We start from the raw sequence: 26,806 nt of genomic DNA on the forward strand, positions 1-26,806 counted from the left end.
CAAAAATCCGAAAATTTCACATTTAGCCCGTGTATGCACTCGTCACCTCACGCCCACGGCTTTCACATTTCACAATTATCACAACAATACCAATTACAAGATGTAATTATCAGTAGATTCATAGGAATTAATCAAAAACGAGTCAAGAATCCTTACACCAACAATTCCTTTGAACAACCCTCAAAATTTTGCCTCAAGCCGACCTCCCAAAATCCCAAAATAAATAATGAAGCAAAACTCTCGCAAATTCCCTTTTCTGCCCAGTTAAACCACATCTGTGGGCCCTTTATCGCATCTGCGACACCACACCTGTGAAAAAATCATCGCAGGTGCGGTCCAAACTTAAGTCCAGGTGCCCCGCTTCTGCGGATAATAGCTCGCATCTGTGAGACCGCTTCTGCGGAGAAACGACCACATCCACGGTCAACCCCAAGGTTGTTTCCCCAAGTTTCGTGTCTGTGAAGGAAGCCTCTGCATCCGCGAGTCCGCTTCTGTGGACAAATAATCGCACATGCGATCCCAGCTGGGCTAGACAAAATCCATTTCTGCGATCAGTGGCTCGCATTTGCGAGCCCGCACCTGTGGCCAATCACTCTGCAGGTGCGAAGACACCAGAACCATCCCAACACTTCAGTAAATCACTAAGTCCAAAAATGATCTAATTTCCATCTGATTCACACCTGGGGGCCCCGGGACCCCGTCCGAATATAACAAAAGTTTCAAATCACATAACGGACCTACTCGAGGCCACAAATCACATCAAACAACACAAATTCTACGAATCGCAACCCAAATTCAAGCGTATGAACTATGAACTTCATCTAACTTCCAGAATTGGAATCTAACCCCGATATCAAAAAGTCCACTCTCGGTCAAACTTTTCAAAATCTTCCAACTTTTGCCAATTAACACCGAAATGACCTGCAAACCTCCAAAACAACATCCGAACACGCTCTTAAGACCAAAACCATGCTACAGAGCTATTGGAACCGTCAAAACTCCATTCCAGAGTCATCTTCACAGAAGTCAAACTACGGTCAACTCCTACAACTTAAACTTTCATTTTATGGACTATTTGTCCCATTTCACTCTGAAACTCACATGAACTCAAAACCAACCACCCCGGTAAGTCACGTAACCATAATATAGCATAGAGGGAGCATATATTAGGGAATCAGGGCTAAAATATCCAAAACGACCGGCTGGGTCATTACATCCTCCCCCTTTTAAAATAAACGTTCGTCCTCGATCGAGTATAGAGACATACCTGAAGTGGTAAAAAGATGAGGATAACGGCTACGCATATCATTCTCGGTCTCACAAGTCGCCTCCTCAATTGGTTGACCCCTCCACTGAACCTTCACTGAAGCAATGTTCTTCAACCTCAAATTTCGAACCTGCCTGTCCAAAATAGCCATTGGCTCCTTAACATAAGACATGAGACGGATCGTCGTGATACTTCTAGAGCATAGAAACATGGAACACTAGATGAACTGCAACTAGACTAGGTGGTAGTGCAAGATTGTAGGTCGCATCTCCAACCCTCTCAAGAATCTCAAAAGGTCTGATATACCTAGGGCTCAGCTTGCCCTTCTTCCTGAACCTCATAACACCCTTCAAGGGTGAAACCCGAAGCAACACCTGCTCCCCAACCATGAATGCAATATTGCGAACTTTTCGATCCACATAACTCTTCTTTATGGAATGGGTTGTACGAAGTCGATCTTGAATCAATTTAACCTTTTCTAAAGCATCTTGAACCAAGTTTGTACCCAATAGCCAAGCCTCACCCGCCTCAAACCAGCCCACCGGAGACCGACACCATCTACTATACAAAGCCTCATACTGAGCCATCTGAATGTTCGACTGGTAATTGTTGTTGTAGGCAAACTCCGCAAGCGGCAAGAACTGATCCCAAGCACCCCCAAACTCCATCACATATGCATGAAGCATATCCTCCAATATGTGAATAGTGCGCTCGGACTACCCGTATGTCTGAGGGTGAAATATTGTTCTCAACTCCACCCGTGTCCCTAACTCATGCTGAACGACCCTCTAGAACCATGATGTAAACTGCGTACCCCGGTCAAAGATGATAGATAATGGCACGCCATGAAGCCTGACGATCTCGCAAATATAAACCTGAGCCAGCTGCTCTGAAGAATAAGTAGTCACCACTAAAATGAAATGAGCTGACTTGGTCAACCTATCCACAATCACCCAAACTGTATCGCACTTCCTCTGAGTCTGTGGGATCCCAACAACAAAATCTATAGTAATCCGCTCCCATTTTCACTATGGGATCTCTGAAGCAATCCACCAAGCCACTGATGCTCACACTTCACCTGCTGACCGTTTAGGCACCAAGCTACATACTCCACTATGTCCTTCTTCATTCTCCTCCACCAATACTGTTAAACTCAAGTCATGATACATCTTGGCAGCACTCGGATGAATGGAGTACCGCGAACTGTGAGCCTCCTGGAGAATCAACTTACGCAAGCCATCTACATTGGGCATACATAGCCTACCCTGCATCTGTAATACACCGGCATCCCTAATAGTGACATCTTTGACATCGCCATGCTAAACCGTGTACTTGTGGAAAGGAAGATGGGGGTCATCATACTGACGCTCTCTGATATGATCATAAAGAGAAGACCGAGAAACCACACAAGACAAAACTCGGCTCGGCTCAGAAACATCCAATCTAACAAACTAGTTGGCCAAATCCTGAACATCCAAGGCTAATGGCCTCTCTGCTACCGGTAGATATGCTAAGCTGCCCAAACTCTTCGCCTTGCGACTCAAGTCATCTGCCACCACATTGGCCTTCCCAAGATGACATAGAATGGTGATATCATAGTCCCTAAGCAACTTTAACCACCTCCACTACCACAAGGTAAGATTCTTCTGTTTGAAAAGATGTTGTAGACTCCAATGGTCGATGTAGACCTCACAAGGGACAACATACAAATAGTGCCACCAGATCTTCAAGGCATGAATAATAGCTGCTAACTCAAGGTCATAGACAGGATATGTTTCATCTCATGTACCTTTAGCTATCTAGACGTGTAGGCAATCACCCTACCGTCCTGCATCAACACCGCAGTACAACTAATTTGCGACACATCACAATACACAATATAAGACCCTGAACCCGAAGGCAACACCAACACCAGGGTTGTAGTCAAAGTTGTCTTGAGCTTTTGAAATCTCCTTTCACACTCCTCCGTCCACCTTAACGAAGCACCCTTCTGGGTCAATCTAGTCATAGGTGATGCAATAGACGAGAAGCCCTCCCCAAATCAACGGTAATACCCCGCCAAACAAAGAAAACTCCGGATCTCCATAGCTGAAGATGGTCTGGGCCAACTCTGCACTGCTTTAATCTTCTTCGAATTCACCTTGATCCCCTCACTTAACACTACATGACCCAAAATTTCCACCAAACCAAGCCACAATTCACACTTTGAAAATTTTACATATAACGTTTTTTCTCTCAAGGTCTGAAACACGGTCTTCAAGTATTGCTCAAGATCCTCCCGGCTCCGAGAGTACACCAGAATGTCATCAATAAACACAATGATGAATAAGTTAAGATAGGGCTGAAATACACTGTTCATCAAGTGCATGAATGTTGTTGGGGCGTTGGTCAGCCCAAATGACATCACACGGAACTCGTAATGATAGCCTGAATGCAAGTCAATCTTAGAGAACACTTTGGAACCTTGTAGCTGATCAAATAGGACATCAATACGTGCCATTGGATACATGTTATTCAATGTAATCTTGTTCAACTGGCGATAATCAATACACATACGCATAGAACCATCCTTCTTATTTACAAATAAGATTGGAGCACCCCCAAGGCGACACATTAGGCCGAATGAAGCTCTTATCAAGCAACTCTTGCAACTATTCCTTTAAATCTTTCAACTCTGCTGGGGCCATACGATAAGGTGGAATAGAAATGGGTTGAGTGCCCGGTAACAAATCAATGCCAAAATCGATATCCTTGTCGGGCGGCATGCCCGGAAGATCCACCGTAAATACATCTAGATAATTGCTCACTACTGGAATTGACTCCACGGTAGGAGTATCAACATTGAATTCCCTCACGAAAGCTAGATAAGCATTACACCCCTTCTCAACCATACGGTCAGCTTTTAGAAATGAGATAACCCTGCTAGAAACGTAATCTAAAGCACCTCTCCACTCTATCCGTGGTAATCCTGGCATAGCAAATATCACAGTCTTGGCATGACAATCGAGAATACCATGATAGGTCGACAACTAGTCTATACCCAAAATAATATCAAAATCTATCATACTGAGCAACAATAGATTGGCTCTGCTCTCAAAACCACCAAACAACTAAACACGACTGATACACACGGTCAATTCAACAATAGAATCTCCCACAGGTATGGACACATAGATGGAAGAACTCAAAGAATCATGGGATACACCCAAATATGGAGCAAACTAAGACGACACATAGGAATAAGTGGAGCCTAGATCAAATAAGATTGATGCATCTCTATGACAGATCGGAACAATACATGTGATGACTGAGTCAGATGCAACTACCTGTGTACTAGCAGGAAGAGCATAATATCTGGACTGGCCTCCCCCTCTAGGGCGACCATTATCTGCTCGACCTCCACCTCTAGCTAGTTGTGCAGGTGGAGTGGAAACTGGTGCGGCGACCACGGACTGAGAAGCCTAAGGACCCGGTGAAATACGCGGAGCCTGAGTAGTCGGTGAAGGTGCACCCCTCCTGAGTCTAAGGAAATCCCTCACCATATGATGAGTGTCACCACACTCAACACAAGCTCTTGTAGGACGTGGTTGTTGTGGCTGGCTCAGGCCTAATCGGCTGGACTGGCCACTGAAAGCACCCTGTTTAGGAGGTGCACTAGACAATGGTGGTGCATTAATAGGGAGCTTGAGGCCTAGGAGTGGCCGGAATACCGCTGGAGGCTGGAAGTGCTGAATGAATAGGGAAACTCACATAGCCCCTACCACGACGAGCTACAGATGGGGAACGGGTACCACTATATGTGCCAGAATCTCAAGGCCTATTGGCCTCCCTCTCCTCTCTCTCTCCCGAGTCCACATACCCTCAAATCTCCTAGCGATCCTCACTACCTGCTGGTATGCGATGTCCATCTCCAACTCTCGGGCTATGCTAAATATGATACCGGGGTTGAAACCCTCGATAAATCGATGAACTCGCACTCTAACAGTAGCAACCAAGGCTGGTGCATACGTAACCAAATCATTGAACTGGACCGCATACTCTGACATGGTCATAGAACCCTGGCACAACTGCTCAAACTTTGCACGCCATGCATCTCTGAGACTCTAGGGGAACAAAATCCCTCAATAACATATCCGAGAACTGAGTCGAAGTAAGTGAAGCTGCCTCGGCCGGACTACCCAACTCATATGTTCGCCACCACTGATAAGTCGCTCCCTTAAGCTGGAACGTAGTGAAAGTAACCCCACTAGACTCTACAATTCCCATAGTACTGAGGATACAGTGGCACTCCTCAAGAAACCCTGGGCATCCTCTGAAGCCAAGCCACTGAAAGTAGGAGGGTGGTACTTCTTATACCTCTCGAGCCTGAGTTGATCCCCCTCAGAAACTGTTGGCCTAATCTCGGACTGAACTCGGGTGACTGGTTGCACTGGTATGACCTCTGGGACATGATCAACCTACACCCACTGCTCTGGGGTAGGGGCGGCGCGGTTCTATGATCCTTTCCTGGACTGAGATATGGCAAGAGCAAGTGGGATCAACCCTACTTGAGCTAAAGTGCCGAACAAGCTGAGAAACTAGGCAAAGGCCTATTGAAGTGCTGGGATAGTAAGAGGCATCTCAAGTTCCTACTGTCTAACTGGAGATACTGGTGGCTCCTCTGTAGAATCTCGTGTAGGTGCTCTGGCTGCACCATATGGATGTTCTTAGCCTCTACCCCGACCCTGACATCTGGCTGCACCACATGTACGTGTCCTCACCATTTGTTAGAGAATAGAAAGATAGAAATTTAGTATTCCGAAGTCAACAATTTTGCACGATAAGGAATCAAAGAAGTGGAGATTTTCCTAAAAGTTCCATAGCCTCCCGAATATAAGTACAAACGTCTCTGTACCGATCCGTGAGACTCTACTAAACTTGCTTGTGACTCACAACACCTATGAACCTAGAGCTCTAATACAAATTTGTCACAACCCCAAATTTCCTCCGTAGAATGTCATGACGACACCGAGTATCTAAGACTAGATAAGCCTAATAACATGAAGAAACATTAAATAAAACTTAAAATTTCAAAACTCCAACAATTTCATAAATAGAAACTATAAAATCAATGTGTACAACTCCCCAAAACCTTGTGAAATATAAATCACAAGCTCTAGATATAGTGTTGGATAATCCTATACATTGTTTTCTATAAAAAGTATAAAGAAATAAGGAAGAACAGGATAAAAGGAGACTGTGAGGCATGCGTACGCGTGCAGCTGTACCTTAAAGTCTCCAAACGAAGCAACTTAGCACTCTAATACTAGGACTGATAAGATGTACCACGATCTGCACAAAACATGTGCAAAAGCATAGTATGAGTACACCACAACAGTACCCAGTAAGTGCCAAGGCTGACCTCGGTAGAGTAGTAATGAGGTCGGGTCAACGCCCTACTAGGATAATAAAATATATTATATAAGGCATAATGATATAATGATAATGACAAAGGAAGTGAAACAATAATGAATTTACGGAAAGTTAACAACACGGAGTCAATGGAATCAGTACAACACGAAAGGAAGACAAGGATTTTACATGTTAAGGAAAATAACAAACACAAAATACAGCAAATAGAGAAAAGATCAACAGGGGCACTCCCGAGGTACCCCCTCGTAGTCCCAAATTATAAAAATAAATAACAGTCTTTCCTTATAATACTGTGGGGGCCTTTACATTTAGTTTTGAAAATCATTTTTCCGAAATAGTACCCCGCGTTTTAGCCAAACTTATCACACCGCATGGCTTCTAGTAGTTTCCCTACTAGCCACGCGAATCAAGCCCACCTTATCTCATTGCATTCTTTTCAATACCCAGGCCTTATATCACCGTATGCGTATCAATAGTAACAACTGCACGGCAGAAACCTCGTGCAAACAACCAAACAATCCTCTCAATAATAACATGAATGCCAAAACATAACAACTCAATAAAATTATATTTTGCAATTTACACTTTGCCTCACTAGAAACCACGGCCTTTGCAACTCAATACCAAACACAACAGCAAAATACTCCAAGAATAGCAATTTCAAGTAAGGGTTCAACAGTTAAATAATGAATACGGAATAGAAGAAACTAAGTAATTCAAGTAAACACATATGGCAATTTGCAAATAAGAGATACAACAAACAGACATGTGAAATTAGACTAAACATGATGTCTATAACATATTAAAGTAAATCAATTTCATAATCATCACAACAATACCAATTAGAAGATGTAATTATTAGTAGATTCGTGGAAATTAATCAAAAATGAGTCAAGAATCCTTACCCCAACATTTTCTTTGAAAAACCCTCGAATTTTGCCTCAAGCCGAGCTCCGAAAATCCCAAAATAAAAATAAAGCAAAACCCTCAAAAATCCCTTTTTTGCCCAGTTAAACCGCATTTGCAGGCCCTTTGTCGCATTTGTGATGCCGCGCATGCGAAAAACCCATCGCATGTGCGGTCCAAACTTAAGTTCAGGGGCTCCGCTTCTGTGGATAATAGGTCGCATATGCAAGCACGCTTCTGCGGAGAAACTCCGTGGTCAAGCCCAATGTTATTTCCCCAAGTTCCGCTTCTGCGAAGGAAGCCTCCGCATCCGCGAGTCAGCTTCTATGAAATCGCACTTGCGATCCTAGCTGGGCTAGACAAAATCTGCTTCTACGACTAGTGGCTTGCATTTGCAAGCCCTCACTTGCGGCCAATCCATCCGCAGGTGCAAAGATACCAGAACTAGCCCAATACTTCAGCAAATCACTAAGTCCAAAAATGATCTGATTTCCATCTGATTCACACCCGGGGCCACCAGGACCCCATTCAAATATATCAACAAGTTTCAAAACACATAATAGACCTACTCAAGGCCAGAAATCATATCAAATAACACAAAATCTATGAATCGCAACCCAAATTCAAGCCTGAACTATGAACTTCAAAATTCTGAAACCCACACAGATTCATACTAAAATAACTCTGATTGACACCAAATTTTGCACACAAGTCACAAATAACATTACAGACCTATTCCAACTTCCGAAATCAGAATCCGACCCCGATATCAAAAAGTCCACTCCTGATTAAACTTTCCAACTTTCGCAAATTAACGTCGAAACGACCTACGAACCTCCAAATCAACATCTGGATACGCTCCTAAGACCAAAATCACCCTGCGGAGCTATTGGAGCCATCAAAACTCCATTCTTGAGTCATTTTCATACAAGCCAAACTACGGTCAACTGCTACGACTTAAACTTCTATTTTAGGGACTATGTGTCCCATTTCACTCCAAAACTCACCTGAAATCAAAATCAACTACCCCGGCAAGTCACGTAACCACAATATAACATAGAGGGAGCATAAATTAGGGGATCGGGACTAAAATATCCAAAACAATCGGCCGGATCGTTACAAAATTAGAGTTAAAATCACATTAGGAGAAAAATATGAAACAGAAAGAAGGCAAAACCTATATCTTTTACGCTGGAGTTGGAAGCGACAGAAGTTGTAGGAAAAAAGGGACGAAGATTTGGAGTTAAAATAATAAAAAAAGTAAAGGGTAAAATAGAATTATGGAGTAATAAGTTAGGACATAATTGGAACGAAAAATAGGAAACATCCTATCACACCAAATCGGTTGTTTCAAAAAATGGGACTTTTCGTTATTCTAGAATAATGGATTTAACAATACAATACAACCAATTTTAATGAAACAATCAAAATAAAAATTATTTTGGGATAACAATACAATATGATACAATAGATAACAACCATCTAAACAAGTTGTTAGCTAAGTTCTTTTCCTATAAGATATTTTGATTTGCTATTGTTCCCTAAGAAATAGAGTTAGTTGAAACGTTACTAGTTGATTGAGAAGATTACTATCAGGATCAATTTCACATATACACTTCAAACAATTATCATATCTATGGAGGCTTCAAGTGATCAATGCTATCTTGTTTCCAATCCATAGCTTTTGGGAGGATATATTTATTCTGCCATAAATTATTTTAAAGGAAGTTGATAAAAAATATAGAGATTATCTTTGGTACTGTGCGAAAGAGAAGATAAGAGGAAAGTTTCCTTAGTAGCTTTGGAGAAAGACTGTTTTCCTAAGAAGTGCGAGGGAATGAATATTAAATGGTACAAAACTGGAATTGCGCATATGTTAGAACATTATTGTGGTATGTAATTGAGATTTGATGTTTTATACTTCAATGTCGCACAAGAAAGGATGATCTGTGTGGTGTCCAATTTTTCAAGTGCACAGATCATAGAAGGACCTGGTTCTTTTAAAATTTCCTTAAACTACAATTGCGAAATAATAAATGCAGAAAGTAAAGAACACAAGTATTTTTACGTGTAAAATACCCAGCTCAAAAGGTAAAAAAACTACGACCTACTTCCTAGTATAATTGTTTCCAACACTTTACTAAATCACTGAGCCAAACAACAATGTTTACAAAACTCTTGTAAACCTAAGGATTACCTCTAACCCTTGTCTCAACCAGCTACAGGCTGTTGCGACAGCTTCAAATTAACACTAACTTGAACAATACAACTCAAAGTACCTAGTACAAATGCTCCGAAAGAAATCGAAAAGGTACAACTCAAAAGCACTACTACAAATTTAACTAGAATAAAAGACAGAGTCTTGGAACTTGTTCTTCTATCTAATTCATGTAGCTTCAGATTCGCACACTTGAAACACACATGAATTGCTTGCAAAATGCCTTGCTATTTTGCTCTCAATTCTAGCTTAACTTCAGCATTTGTGTGTCACCTATAAAAGAGAACACAACTATATATATATATATATATATATATATATATATATATATATATATATATATATATATATAGTTAGTAGAATAAGGATTAACTAGAATTCTAATGCTTTACTCTTCCATGGTGGAAGAGTTCTAGTTATATTCAACTTCTAACTCCTCTCTTATCTAGGATAGAGTTCTCTTTAATTAAGGAGTCATGCTCCTTATCAATTATGCAACATTTTTGTTCAGAAGATATCAGATATAACCACTTATGCTTAACCTCTTCACGTGCATGTCTTGTGATTGAATCTGCTAGTGCCTTGTGTACACTATGTATGGATTTGGTTCATGCAAGTGTTCCTTTGTCAATCATCAAAATAAAACTTACTCATGCCAACAAATTCTCCTTTTTGATGATGACAAACTCGGTGCTTTTCATAAGCATGAAACCTATTTCAACTCAGCTCAAGATCAACACAATGTTATTACACTTTCCATTTTAAAGTCACAAATCATCAAGGACTGGGTTCATTAAGTTATAAATATCACAGTCCAAAGCAAAAGCATAACCTATCTTTCCCCTTTTCGCAAAATCGAAAAGTTACATAATTAAGTTATATAACCAGATTTTAGAATATCTTAATCATGGCCATTTAGGCTACTTCAAATACATTCATGGATTCAAGTTTCTCTTATCAATATAAGGATATTAGCCATCTAATAAATATCAACAAATAATTATAGCAAAATCAGTGATTATCATTGATAAGATTCATCCATAAAGCATAAAAAGAAATAAAAGTACTGAACCATGAGCAAAAAGACAAAAAAATAAACATCCCACTCGGGTCACTGGTTACAAACTAGGCTAGGAATGGTTTAAGACTAGGAAGGACCGGGTTCTTAGTTTCTATCCTGAAGTAGATTCAACATGTCTTGAAGAATGTCTTCATTCTTCTCATTCTCCTTTGCAAGCTTAGACCTGTGTAAACAGATCCGGATCAGTTCTTTGACAGTTCTGGTAGATCCGTATTGTGATTTGGGACTCGGGCATTTTCCCAGAATCGAATTCGGAAGTCCCTAACTTGATTTATCATAATTTGTTGAAAACTAGAAGTTTAAAGGGTTAAAGAATTCATAAGTTTGACCGTAGTTTGACTTTGTTTCTACCGTATTTGGATTTTGGAACCGGAACTTGGTATATGTTCATTTTATTATTTATGACTTGTCTGCAAAATTTGATGCAAAACGGAATGGTTTTGACGTGATTCGGACGTCCGGTTGTAAATTTGTATGTTCTCAAGTTTTTTTGAAAATTTCATTCATTTTGGTGTCTGATTCGTGGTTCTAAGTACTATTTTGGTGTTTTGATCATGCGAGCGAGTTCGTATGATATTTTTGGACTTGTATGCATGTTTGGTTTAGAGCCCCGAGGGCTCGGGTGAGTTTCGGATAGGCTAAGGAGTGATTCTCGACTTAGAAGAATAGCTGATAACCCTATGTTGCTGGTGTGGTCTGTAAACCTCGCAAATTGCGTGGTGGGAGATCGCATATGTGATATCTGGCCATGTCTATCAAGATCACATTTGCGAATATTTTGTTCACAATTGCGATTAAGTGATCGCTTTTGCAAAGCTCCAGTGTTCGCATTTGCAATGACAGCAGAGATGCGACTTCTTCGCATTTGCGGGGTTCGCAATTGCAAATCCTAGGTCTCAATTTCGATATTTGCGCTAGGACAAAAGGCTGAGATACCGGGATTTAGCTCATTTTTTCACAAACTCTCAACCCTAAACACCCTAGAGATAATATTTCCAAGAGAATTTCTTCTTAAATACATTGCTAAGTGAATTTACTCTATTTCCTTTTAATTACCCATTATATTTTATAAGTTTTCAACATAAAATCTAGGATTTTCATGGTAGAAATTAGGGATTTCGGTAGAATTAAGGATTTTTTAAAATTTGGGATTTAGACTTTGAATTGAGGTCGGATTTCGAAATAAATTACATAACCGGGCTCGTGGGTCAATGCGTAATCGGGTTTTGGTCTGAATCTCGGATTTTGACCAAACGAGTTCGGGTTGACTTTTGTTGATGTAACGACACAACCGGTCATTTTGAGTATTTCAACCTCGTTCTCCCATTTACTGCTCAATTTATACTTTACAATTGTTATGTGACTTGCCAGAGTAATTGGTTCGGGTCCGGTGAGGTTTTGGAATGAATTAGAACACTTAGTTCCAAGGTTTAAAACTTATGTTGAAAAGGTTGCCCGTATGTTGACTTATTTGTAAACGATCCCAAAATAGATTTTTGATGATTCCAATAGCTCCTTATGGTAATTTTGGACTTATGAGCGTGTCCGTAAATTATTTAAAAGTCCGTAGTTAAATTATGCTTGAAATGGCTAATATAGAAATTTAAGTTTGAAAGTTTGACCGGGAAGTTGACTTTTTGATATCGGGGTCGGAATCCGATTCTGAAAATTTGAATAGTTTCGTTATGTCATTTATGATTTGTACGCAAAATTTGAGGTCAATCGGACTTGATTTGATAGGTTCGGCATCAAATATAAAAGTTAAAATTTTTTAATTTTATTAAGCTTGAATTGGGGTATGATTCGTGGTTTTAGCGTTGTTTGGTGTGATTTGAGGTTTCGACTAAGTTTGTATGATGCCTTAGGATTTGTTGGTATATTTAGTTAAAGTCCCAAAGGCCTCAGGTGAGTTTCGGATGGTTAACGGAACAATCTACCTAGTGTTGGTAAAGACACCAATTATTGTCACCGGCAATTACAATAGTCACTAAACCTGCCTAAAAGATATGCTAGCTCATACATTCAGTGGCATTTATTATTGCCGCTAAAGATCGATTAATTGATGTGAAAGAGGAACTCTTTTAACGGCAGTTGTAATGGTGACTAATACTACTCTTAAATTTTCCTTTATTGATGTCCTTAATGGCTTTTCTATAGTTGACAAAAAATTATTTTATAAAATAAAACATGCTAATATCAAATCCATTGAAGCAAAATGTATTTCATTACATTCAAAACAAATACAACTGCTAATTTATCGTTTCAAATGTAAATACATAGGAGGAGGAAAATCATTTGAATCCAATACATTTTCATGTTTAACAAATTTCTTTATTCCTTGATCATAATGGAAGTCTTCCATATGTGCCACGCGTACTTGCACAAGCTTAAAGATCCATTTGTGCACCGAAATGATGGGCTAGATTGCACCAGATCAAACCCTCTTATGCACCAGGATAAGGAGCTAGATTGCACTAGATCAACTTCTCAAATTACACCAGCATGGTACAAGTTTTGTGCATGCTATCAATGCTTGAAAAAGTAGCATACTAAATATGACTATGGTTCAGTGAAATATTGATAAAAGAGTGACAATTTGTTTACTAAAAGAGAATTTGGTCATTACATTGAACTTCCCATGATCCCTTGCGTTAATTGCATCAATCCTTTTGTGCTTTAACTAGGCTTGCACTTCCATGATCATCAGAGAAAGTGTATTGTCATGATCTTAACACTGAAAGGAACGTTAATCGAAAGAAAGCTTCCTCAAAACTTTCAGTATGAATATTATCTAACAAATGGAAACTTGACAAATCAAATACATCAAGCTCAACTTGCATGACTTAAATATTAATTGTTGCGTAGAAGCAAGCAGAACATTATACAAGATCAATGAACTGCAACTTCACAAACAAGGTTTCCAGGTCATGAAAACAAATTTACTAGCAGAAAAAGCCAATCTGATGGAAGAGCAAAACAAGATTGAATCTCATCACATATGGAGAATGATCAAAATAGCTAACCACCAAAATAAAATTGATAAGTAAAGGTAATTAATGATATCCTACTACCAAGATGGTACTAATCCAGTACAAAAATAAAGTTAAATTAATTATTTCATATCTTACCACAGAAAGCAAGAATGCAACATATTTACTAACTACTCACGTAAGCAAAGCTGAATTAATTCTTTCATATCTTACCACAGAAAGACAAGAATGCAACATATTCAATGAATTTTCATGAAAAGTTTATCTTGTTCTCACTTCTCCATCCCTACTGACAGATAATGAAACAAACAAGTTTAAATCTCACATAGGGCCAAATAACCAAAAGAAAACATGTAAAGTTTTTATCAAATGAGTACATAAGTCTCTTTACCCATTCCAATATTCGGGTAATACTCTCATATGTTCCAAAATGCTTGACTTTCCCTGTTTCAAAAACTCAGACTAAATGGCTTTAACTAATATGTTAAAATGAATACTTTTGTCATATGGAAATGAGGATAACTACAACTATATAGTTTCTAAATATAAAAAATGCTAGTAACAGTTTAAACAATTGCTCTTAACGATTTAGTTATGAAAATTAAACAAATTGAGAGTATATCTATTTTTCCAATTTAGCAGTGAAGTGACTAATTTCATTTCAAGTTTGCACTAGAAAATATTATTTTGTTGAAAAACTGTAATGAAAGAAATTTACTAATTTACTAATTTCCAAACATCCTTCTAGAAAAGACTTTTGTGAGAAAGAAACATTACAACAAGGAAATCCAGTTTCTTACGATAATGCTATGGTAACATAAAAGGAAAAATAGCTCCAACAAAAATCTCCGTGAAATACCAATTGTAATCTATATACAAATGATTCACCATCACTACTCTATTTTCTTCTGGGGGAAAAAGAAGCAAATTCTCCTACAATATAATGAAGGTAATTATTGGTATATAAAATGTACTTACCATGACCAAATTAAAAGCATATTCGGCTTGTATCTATAAAATTTGAAGTTTATTTGTGACTTCTAGATTTTAGAACAACCATCAACAACAAGAAATCAAAACCTAAAGAAAAAGAGGTAGAGATAGAGAGAGTAGAGAGAGATTACCTGGTGATATTGGTTGGTGATAGTGAGAGAGACGACGATGAGAGAGAGGTTTACTTGTGGGTAACGATCATGAGAGAGATGAATCAAGAAACCCCAGTTCTTCTATGGCTTACTGTGGCATAGAGGAATCCTTTTGCAAATTGTGGGTGAATATGTGTGCGGCAGAAGAGGGAATATTTCTTTGATGAAATAATTGGAGGGAAGTAAAAATTAATACAATAAGTTGAACCAAATATTTGGAGGGGGGTCAAAACTTAAAATATGTACTCAGTTGTATACACTTTGTGCTGACCATTATTTTGAATTGCCGCTAAACAAGCATAATTGCCCCGCAAATATTCAAATGTGGGTAATACTTGTATGTGGAGAACAAACTAACGGCAACTATTTATTGCCACTATATAATTACAGTTAAAGACCATTTTTGTTGTAGTGTTTGGACTTGGAATTTTGCTGGAGTTTTTCTAATGCAGTGTCTGGTTTCCTTCTTCGCGTTCGCGAGACGGGTCTTGCGTCCGCGAAGAGGAACTAGAGGCAGGCGAGTTTGTTCTTCGCATTCGCAATGCAGGGATCGCGTTCGCGAAGGGTTGATCCAGTGTTCATCGCGAACGCGTGATGTCATTCGTGTTCGCGTAGAAGGTTTTGGGGCAATGAATCATTAAAGCTTCGCATTCGCGAAGGCCAAGCTTAGTAAAGCATCGCATTCGCGAAAAAGTATTTGGGTCAACACAAAAATGTGCTTCGCGAACGTGAGGGAACTGTCGCGTTCATGAAAAAGAAAGGCCTGGGCAGAAACTTTAAGTTCAACTCCATTTTAGACAAATTGGAGCTCGGGAATAGGCGATATTCTGGAGATTTGTAAGGAAAATAACGGGGTAAGTGTTTTTAACTCAATATTGGTCAAATTACCCGAATTCATGGTAGTTTTTAACATTTAACTGGTGAATATTGAAAAACTTAGAAAACCCTCTCGGTTTAATTTGAAGATTAAAGGGTTGAGTTGATGTCGGAATTTGGTAAAATTTGTATGGTTGGATTCGTGGTTGAATGTGCGTTCATATTTTGTAACTTTTATCGGGTTCCGAAATGTGGGCCCTACGGGGCAATTTTTGAGTGTAATTTCGAATTTTGTGGGAAAATTAGTATTTTGATATGGAATTAATTCCCATAATTTGTGTTGACTAGATTCGAGCCGTTCGGAAGTTGATACGCGCAGAATAGAATTTTTGGAGCATTGTTTAGCTTGCTCGACATTGGATTCGACTTGTTCGAGGTAAGTAACATCTCTAATCTTGGAGCTGAGGGTATGAACCCTAATTATACGTGTTATGTGAATTGTTTGGAGGTGACACACATGCTAGGTGGCGAGCGTGTGGGCGTGCACCATATAAATTGAGACTCGATTGATTCCGTAGAGATGTAGAGTCAATTAACTTGTATTTTTCCATGTATTTTTATGTGTTAGAGAAACTGAGTTGTGACTCATGTTAGAAATCATGCTTGGGCAAATGTTGGTATTATTGGGACCCACTAATGTCATTTCTACTGTCAAATTATATGTTTAAACTGTAATTTCATACTCAGTCATATTCATTCATGGCATATCATATCGCAGTCTCTGTTGTTATTTATTGATACATCATGTCATCATTTTGGGCTGGTTTCATAATATTGTGAGCCCGAGAGACTGGAGACATTGATGACTGAGTGAGGCCGAGGGCCTGATTGTGAGGATAATTATGAGATCGGATTATCCGCCGTATCAGGACAGATTGGCTTAGTACAATATGGGAGTTGTCTGTGCATATCCAGATATTGATACTATAGTACGTGAGTTGTCTGTGGAGCACGTGAGTTGTCCGTGCGGATCCAGATATCGATACTACAGCACGTGAGTTATTCGTGCAGCACGTGAGTTATCCTTGCAGATTATAGTGCTTGGGCTGAAGGAGTCCCTCCAGAATCTGTACACACACCCAGTGAGCGCAGGTACCTATTGAGTGCGAGTGCCGAGTGCCTAGTGCCGAGCGATTGGGAGAATTGAGTGACTGTGAGGATTGAGTGACTGGGAGGACTGAGTGAATTGATACTCCGAGAGTATACATATAGTTTTATCATTGAGTTGCATGGCATTCAACATTCACACTTGACATACAAGCATAGAGATGCACTTTTGCTCATGTTGTATGATATTGTGTCATTCATGACTTCACATACTCATTGGCATGTGGTCATAGAGATGTATTTTCCTCATGCCAATTGTAAATGAAACATCCTATCTATTGTTTAAAAGCTTTTGAGAAAAATCACAGTTTTACAAAATGTACTCATATTTTGGTGATTTCGGCAAAGGATTTGAGTTTTACTGTTATAATTGCAAAGAAAACATTTATTTTTCCAAAATTTTATACGAGGTGAGCATTTTATTGTTGAGTTATTACAGGTATTATTTTCATTATATTGTTATGAATTGTTGTTGGCTATTGGTATTGGATCCTGATCTTTGTTCCAGCTCGCCACTACTTTCAACCTAAGGCTAGGTTTGTTATTTATTGAGTACATGGGGTCGGTTGTACTCATACTACACGTCTGCACCTTGCGTGCAAATATTGGTTGTTGATGTTGCTACGATCGACGAGAGCTGGAATTGAAGACGTACATGCATTCTGATCGTAGCTGTCTGTTGTTCATGGTAGCCTTAGATTTATAAAAATCTATTTATGTATATTTCGAACAGATGATGTATTTATTTCATACCAGCTTTGTAAATTCTAATATTAGAAGCTCATAATTTGTACTACCAGTTCTTGGGGCAATGTATCAGTTTCAAATATTTTCTTTTAATTAATTGCCTTATTAATTTCATTGGAATTAATTAGTTATTAATTGGCTTATCTAGAAGATTGGGTTAGGTGCCATCACGAATAGTTAGATTTTGGGTTGTGGCAAGTTGGTATCAGATCTCTAGGTTCATAGGTTCTACAAGTCATGAACGAGTGTCTAGTAGAGTCTTGCGGATCGGTATGATGACATTCATACTTATCTTCGAGAGGATACATGGCATTTAGGATAATTTCCTTTCTTTCTTTCCTCATCGTGCAGAATTGATTTAGCTTGAAACATAACTCTTTGAATTCCTTCCATGCATTCGTGTGCGCATGTGAGCGCTTGGTATCAGTTATGCATTGCCGGCTTATGATTCCATGAACGAGGTTCGAGATGTGTATTTTGTGTTTTGGTAATGGGCTAGTATGGAGGACTTGAGGCCAGGTTTCGACAGCAGTTTAAGCTCGGTATTTTCGATTGTTAGAACTTGTACGTTTGGATTTATGCGACCGATAGTGTCCCTATGAGTGAAAATTTGTGGCTCGATGAGCTGTCGAATGGCTATATGATGAGGATTATGTGATTGCAAGATGTGTTAATATGGTTTGAATGTGACGAGAAGTGTTAATGGGCTATTGGGTGCTTGTTGTCCGTATTTGACGTATAGTCTCGAGTATGAATATGTTGAAGGATCTTTCATGTTGTTTAATTGTGAAATGAAGTAGATTTCTCATGTCTTGTTAATGATTTTGGACTCAGAAAGATTAAGTGACCGCGTAGTAATTGTGGTTGCGAAAGGGTATAGCAAGATGCCAATTTGAGGCTAAGCAGATGGGTTATCTCTTGCAAAGTAATCTACGTAGGCGTATTCCTTATAATGTTGAGTAGAGAGTTTCTTTTCTACCAGTGGGGTATATGTATTGAGATTTGAATTTGAATCTAGTTGAAAACGTTTACTTGAGTGGTGAGAGAATGAATGCGAACTTAGCGGGTGATTGAGGTATTTTTATGGTTGGTGTTACCTGAGCTTGTGAAAAATTTTCGTTGAACTGACTTTAGTATTATGTCAGTAATAGAGTATGATTATTGTAAATTATCGAGTGTTTAATCCATAGCTTTGAGCCAAGTGGGGGAGCCTTCTATTGACCATTTAATTTCATGGTTATGTGTTAAATTTTAGTTTTGGTATGAGACATACTTGTGGATCAGTTATGACTGCAGAGGTTGAGATCGAGGATGACTCGACTAAGGAAATTCCTAGATACAGATTATATTGCACTTATGAATATATGAAAATCATGGGATGAGTAAGTTATTATTTGTTAAGGATGTAGTACACACGGAGTATGGATTTGATCTGTGGTATTAAGGCATAGTTACATATTTGGGTGTTGTTATGCTAATGGGGCATGTGTCTTTCAGCCCGTTTGGGTGGTACAATTTATATTTGAGCAAAGTGGGTGACTCTCAAGAAGGTTCTAATGGGTTCGAGATTTAAATATAACAATTGAGAATTTTTTTGGACTTGTGTGTGGATAGAATCTGAGATTTGCATTTAATGATGGCGGAAATTGCGATAATTCTGTATGACTATGGATTCTACATTTTAGTGTAAGAAAGGTAAAAGAACAATTTTAAGTTCACATAAGGTCTTTTCAGAGTGGATGTCTTGGTTGTGGTATTTATGGAGGTGCTTAAGAAGAATGCATTGGCTTATGGGCCTTAGGGCGGTGTGGTTTTATGTTAGGATGTCTTGTAGTGAGCTTTGGGTAAGGATCATAGTGTTCTGACAAGGAGAAGTGTCAACTTGAGGGTTATTCAGAAGAAACTCAGAGAAACTAGGACAATTGGGTAGTAGGCTAGACCAAGATGGTAATGGTATGCTCGGTTCTTTTGGTTAATTATGATGTGGTAAGACTTTACAGATATTTTGGTGGCAATATTCTTGGGTTTGGTGACCTGCGTGACTTGGTCGAGTTAGAGAAATTTAGTTTTGATAGCTTGGTTATGTGCATATGGATTTCAAAGTGTTCTTGATGGTTTCTACCATGGGTTGAATCGGATATTTTCTATCGGTGTGGGGAAACGTGTTGTGTATTGTGATTTTCTCCTATAAGGAATCAAGAGAAAGGTTTCTAACTGACCGAGTATGTAATTTGGTGGTGACCCAGGGTTGATAATAAGATTCTTGTGCTTTTCACATGTTGCATGATAGATGTTATGTGTTGTGTGTGATTAAGATTTATATGTACAAGGTGGCAATTCAGTATTGAAGAGAAGGTCACGAATTTTGGACAGCATGGTTAGTTTCAAATATTTAGATGAATGTTATAACAGCTCGGTAATTCTTGAGAATGGTGCGCATTTCAGAAGGCGCGTTGTGTTTTGACTTACGAATATTCATCGGTATTGCGGTACTCATCTTGTTGATAAAATGATGATATTCAAATTATTGCTATGTGGCATGGAAGAATTATGAAAGTATTCCTCGTGGGGTGATGGTGCATGAACAATGTGTTAGTCATTCGAGTGCTAGAGTTGGGATCAGTTACGGTGATTCGTGTGTTCTATGAATTTGGAGACTTGGAGTTCTCAGAAGCATATTGTTTCAGGGTTGCGTCCTGTTTGAGGTGATTATTTTATTTAAACTCAGTGGAGGAACTAGTTGTGTTAATTATTTTTGATAGCTACGCGCTATGAGTGTGCATATATGTGAGGTTTGAGCCCATGTGCGGGCATCAGGGCAAGTATTCATACTCGAAAGAATGCTTAGGCTATAATATGCCTAAAGTTGACTATTAAGCATAAAGTTATAACGTTTTTTGTATTCGTACCTTTGTGGAGAATTATCTGGGCTATACTTAAGGTTACAAAGAGGTTAATTTTGTGAGTAAACTTGGTAGTTACTATTTTTGCGTTAACTTGCCGATTTGAGTTGTGATAGCAGACTTTGCACATGCTTACACTATGGTGTGTTATTTATATCAGTCCAGGAGCATGATAATCTTATTTCATTATCATATACATATATACTTATTTAATTTCTCATGTATGATATGCTGGGACTGGAGGCCTGCGACAATGCCAGGCAATTTATATTATTGGCACGTGAGTTGTCTGTGCCGAGTGTGGGAATTATATTTCTATCATAATTTATCTGATTCATTACTTTCCTTCCTCTACAATTGTGCACATGCGCCTATGGTTATCCTCTTCACGAATTTTGAGGAGTTGGTTGTATCATTGTGGTAGTGGTAGTGCTTGTTGAACTTGCAATACAATTGTCTTCCTTGAGGCATCTCCCATATTTGGGTACACGGATTGCGCAGTTGTGACTTGAGTTATATTGATGTGGCATGTCTGTGGGATAGTTATGTTTAACAATATAAGGTCATTGGACCTAGAATGAGTACTATCAGGTTGATTATGGTATATTCGCGAGGATAATATTTAAAGTCGTCTTAGAAAGTGATTATGGTTCTGGTTGGGGCGAGAGAGCTCATGATTAGTTGATCTGATAAGTGGTTATGAGATTTCGCGTGCTTATTTTATTATCAACAGTGTACGAAAGTTTTGGGAACAAGGTTTTGTTTGATATGTGGTTAATACTAGTACAAGGTTGTTTTTGAGTAATTACTGTGAACGAAAATGGTGCTGCAAGTATGCGAGTTGTGTAGTATATTATGTGATTATATCTTGGGTTATGGTTATGGTTGATACAACCTGTTCAGACTTATACAATGTGTAGATATAAGATTCGGGTCTTGTAAGAAATTCTAAATATTAGAAATTTGGTTCTAAGTTTTACAGACTAAGGTTAAAGGAATGATCTTCAATTATGTTGTGTTGTCAGGCCCATATGGAATAGGGAGACGTGGGATCACCCCCCAGGTATGTGCATGGTAGGATGGAACAACGATTTAAAGGCATGGGAACAACTCTTGGCACGTTCGAGGACGAACGTATGTTTAAGTAGGGGAGAATGTAATGACCCGGCCGGTCGTTTTAAGTATTTCAACCTCCTTCTCCCATTTACTGCTCAATTTATGCTTTACAATTGTTATGTGACTTGCCGGGGTAATTGGTTCGGGTCCAGTGAGGTTTTGGAATAAATTGAAACACTTAGTTCCAAGGTTTAAAACTTAAGTTGAAAAGGTTGACCGGATATTGACTTATATGTAAACGACCCTGGAATAGAGTTTTGATGATTTCAATAGCTCCATATGGTGATTTTGGACTTATGAGTGTGTCTGAAAAACTATTTGGAACACCGTAGTTAAATTAGGCTTGAAATGGCTAATATAGAAATTTAAGTTTGGAAGTTTGACTGGGGAGTTGACTTTTTGATATCGGGATTGGAATCTGATTCTGGAAATTTTAATAGCTTCATTATGTTATTTCTGACTTGTACGTAAAATTTGAGGTCAATTGGACTTGATTTGATAGGTTTCAGCATCGAATATAGAAGTTACAAATTCTTAATTTTATTAAGCTTGAATTGGGGTATGATTCGTGGTTTAAGCATTGTTTGGTGTGATTTGAGGTTTCAACTAAGTTTGTATTATACCTTAGGATTTGTTGGTGTATTTGGTTGAGGTCTCGGAAGCCTCGGGTGAGTTTTAGATGGATAACAGATTGAATTTTGGACTTGAAACTTTGCTGGAATTTGTTTGATGTAGTGTCTGGTTTCATTCTTCGCGTTCGCGAGAGGGGTCTCGCATTCGCGAAGAGGAACTGAAGGCAGGCGAGTTTGTTCTTCACGTTCACGATGCATGGATCGCGTTCGCGAAGGGTTGATCCAGTGTTCATCGCGAACGCGTGATGGCATTCACGTTCGCGTAGAAGGTTTTGGGGAAGTGGAGAATTAAAGCTTCGCGTTCGCGAAGCGGAGAACGCGTTCGTGAAGGACAATCTTGGTAAAACATCGCGTTCGCGAGGCTACCTTCGCGTTCATGAAGAAGGATTTGGGGGAGCACAAAAATGTGCTTCGCGAACGTGAGGGAACGGTCGCGTTCGCGAAGAAGAAAGGCATGGGCAGAAACTTTAAGTTTAGAAAATGGGACTTCGTCCTATTTTTCATTTTTGACGAATTGGACCTCGGGAAGGGGAGACTTTCGGGAGATTTTCAACGAAAACAACGGAGTAAATATTCTTAACTCAATAATGGTCAAATTACCTGAATCCATGGTGGATTTTAACATTTAATTGGTGAATTAAGTTAGAAAATGTAAAAAACCCTCTCGATTTAATTTGAAGATTTGAGGGTCGAGTTGATGTCGGAATTCGGTAAAATTTGTATGGTTGGACTCGTGCACCATAGAAATTGAGACTCGATTGATTCCGTAGACTGTATTGTAAGGCCCCATGAAAAGTTTCCTAAAAATCGGGGTTCTGTGATGCCGAGGCAGGCGTAGAGGTTAATAATAGTAAAACTTCTTCGGACTTTTCTTATTGAACAGTGAACTGGGGAGTTGAAGAAAATGTTGGGCAAAGATAGGCATTTGTGCGGAAGGAAATAAGGCTGAATCATCGCTTGTTGTGGAAGTCAAAGAGAAGCAATACAACGACCCGTTTTTGGTGCAACTGAAACAAAGGGATTCATAAACATAATACTATGACTTTTACTCTTGGCATGGATGATGGCACACTAAGGTACCAAGGGCGGCTATGTGTTCCAAATGTAGATGATTTTCGGAAAAGAATCATGACTGAGGCTCACACTTCTAGGTATTCCGTGCACCCAGGTTCTACGAAGATGTATCATGATCTCAAGGAAGTTTATTGGTGAATGACATGAAATGGAACGTGGCGGACTTTGTGGCAAGGTGTCTGAATTGTCAGCAAGTAAAGGCCGAATACCAACGGCCTGATGGGTTGGCACAGAACATAGAAATTCCAATATAGAAATGGGAAATGATTAATATAGATTTTGTGGTAGGATTACCGCGTACTCCGTGCAAGTTTGACTCAATTTGGGTGATTGTGGATCGGCTCATGAAATCAGCACATTTCTTGCCATTTAGATCTACTGACACAACAGAATAATATGCTCAGTTGTATATTAAGGAAATAGTCAGGCTACATGGCACTCCAGTTTCTATCATTTTCGATCGAGGGGCTCAGTTCACGACAAAGTTTTGGAAGAAATTTCAGCAAAGTTTGGGTACTCAGGTGAATCTTAGTACAACATTCCATCCACATACCGACGGGCAAGAAAAGAGAACTATTCAGACGCTTGAGGACATATTGCGTGCTTGTGTTCTCGACTTCAAGGGTAGCTGAGATGATCATTTGCCACTCATAAAGTTTGCTTATAACAACAACTTTCATGCTAGTACTCAGATGGCACCATTTAAGGTATTATATGGTAGGGGATGGAGATCTCCCATTGGGTGGTTTGAGATTGGGGAAGCAGAGTTTATAGGGCCACACCTCGTGCATCAGGCTGCGAAAAAGGTTAAGATCATTAAGGAGCGGTTGAAGACTGCTTAGAGTCATCAGAAGCCCTATTCAGATGTTAGTCGTAGGGATTTGGAATTCAAAGAAGATGACTGGGTATTCTTGAAATTTTCCCCCATGAAAGGTGTAATGCGAGTTGGTAAGAAAGGGAAATTGAGTCCGAGGTATGTCGGACCGTACAAAATCATTCAGAGGATTGGTGAGGTGGTGTACAGGCTTGAGCTATCACCTGAGATGTCATTAGTTCACCCAGTATTCCATGTGTCTATGTTGAAGAAGGTAGTTAGAGATCCGTCAGCTATTGTGCCGGTTGAGGCCATTGAGGTTAATGAAGAACTGTCATATAAAGAAATTCGAGTTTCCATTCTTGATAGGCAAATCCGGAAGTTGAGAAATAAAGAATTTGCCTCCGTGAAAGTGCTATGGCGAAACCAACAAGTTGAAGAGGCTACTTGGGAGGCCGATGAAGAAATGAAGAAAAAATATCCTTATTTGCTTGAATACCCATGTATTTATAAAGTTGTGTTCTATGAAAATTCTAAGGGTTACCTTTTATGAATTACGTATCATTTGTACAAATTGACGTTAAGGGTGTTCCTCTCTAGTAATATAATGTATGTGAGGCCACCGTTGGTATTGTTTTGTGTTATGTTACGTCATTAGTTTGTGTATATGTTTTAGGGATGTGTTTCTGGGACTCTCTAACACGTGGATATGCCTAGTTACAAGGGAAACACTAGAAACATTTTGAGAGTTTAGGGAGTTAGTCAAATTTTGGGTTGTTGGTGTGTGGTATGAAAACTAAGTTGCATAAGATGCTAATAGTGAACCTTGACCCTCATTCGAGGACGAATGATCTTAAGTGGGGGAGGATGTAAGGTCCCGATAAACTTTTCCTAAAAAATGGGATTCCGTGATGCCGGGGTAGGCGTAGAGGTTAATAATAGTAAAAGTTCTTCGCGGTAAGCTTGCGAGCCGTGGTTCGGACTTTTCGAATTGAACAATGCGCTGGGGAGTTGAAGGAAATGTTGGGTAGAGGTAGGCATTTATGTAGCCGCAGAACCACTCTGCGGACCGCAGATTGGTCACAGAGTGAGGCAGTTTTTTCGGTCTTTTCGATGTCATTTTTGTGGACACTTTATGGGACCGCATAACTATTTTGCGGGCCGCACTCTTATCGCATATCCAACTTTGAGCATTTTCGGAGGAAGGTTATGCGGTGCATTATGCGACCACAAAACCGGTTTGTGGTGCATTATGGTTCTGCTTTCATATTCGCTAATCGTAGAGATTCTTGTGATTTGAGTTGTTGAATAGATTTTATTTATCGAATTGTGTTTATGGATCGGGTCGCACGCCGCAACATGTGGAATAAAGAGAGGATTGATATTGATATAATGTGATCGAGTTGTACGCCGCAATATGTGGAATAAGGGAGGATTGATATGGTGAAATAAGGATGAATTATGATATTGATTTTGTTTGTACGGTGGGATCGGGTTGCGCGCCGCAACATATTTTACTTATTATTATTATTATTATTATTATTATTATTATTATTATTATTATTATTATTATTATTATTATTGTTATTGATATGGTGAAATAAGGGAGGATCGTGTTTGTACGGTGGGATCAGATTGTGCGCTGCAATGGTTTGTGTGCTTTGTATTCCTTGTTATAGTATTGTGGCTTATGTGTTTTCGTACGAGATTCTAAGGATTTGAAATTCAGGTTTTACTGGTTTTCGAGGATTGAGGTTACTGTCATGAGTTAACTGCTTTGTTTTCTTGTATTTCCTTTCCTGTCATTATTATTATTATACTACGCACATGTTATTATACGTGACCTTCCTTAGCCTCGTCACAACTTCGTGGAGGTTAGGCTAGACACTTACATAGTACATGAGGTCGGTTGTACTCACACTACATTCTGCACTTCTTGTGCAGACTTAAGAGTCGATCCCAACGGCGGTTAGTAGATTGCTTGGATCAGACATCCTAGCTGCTTACTTCTTTTCAGACAATTTTACTTTCATTCAGACCATTGTATGTATTATTCTAGTCGCTCGTGCACTTATGACACCAGTTCTGGGTTGTATTTTTGGTTGTTATAATTTTTCACACTTTATTTCAGTTATATTACAATTATTTCAGTTCAATTGGCATCAGTTAAGTTGATTTGTTAAAAATTATTTAAAACTATCCTAATGTTAGCTTCCCTAGCAAGTGAAGTGTTAGGCACCATCATTGTCCCGAGGGTTGGAATTCCGGGTCGTGATACTAAATCTCTAACTTCTCCAATAACATCACCATTCCTTCCTCTTCCAAATCTTTGAGGAGCCTCCCCTTTGGAATTGTTCTTTTTCCAAACTTAACCATCTTGTCCTTTTCTTCATCAATCTCCTCTTGATCTGCACACTCTTCTTCCACTATTTGCACTTTTCTTTATTTTCTGGCAGACCTAGTTCTTTTTGCCAAGCCAGAGCATTCTGTATCAACAGATTTTTGCAGGGGACTTCTT

At 39.1% G+C, this 26,806-nt stretch overlaps 1 long non-coding RNA gene across 1 annotated transcript; it reads right to left on the reverse strand.

Annotated features, from left to right (window-relative positions):
- Positions 1-13,089: 13,089 nt before the first annotated feature.
- Positions 13,090-15,188, reverse strand: LOC117274440 (uncharacterized). The gene is made up of 2 exons (XR_004504540.2): positions 14,999-15,188; positions 13,090-13,618 (listed from the first exon to the last, which is right to left on the reverse strand). It is a non-coding gene; the product is annotated as an uncharacterized lncRNA (long non-coding RNA).
- Positions 15,189-26,806: the final 11,618 nt, after the last annotated feature.

The sequence above is a fragment of the Nicotiana tomentosiformis genome, chromosome 12 (genome assembly GCF_000390325.3).
Source record: "Nicotiana tomentosiformis chromosome 12, ASM39032v3, whole genome shotgun sequence".
Classification (NCBI taxonomy): Eukaryota; Viridiplantae; Streptophyta; class Magnoliopsida; order Solanales; family Solanaceae; genus Nicotiana; species Nicotiana tomentosiformis.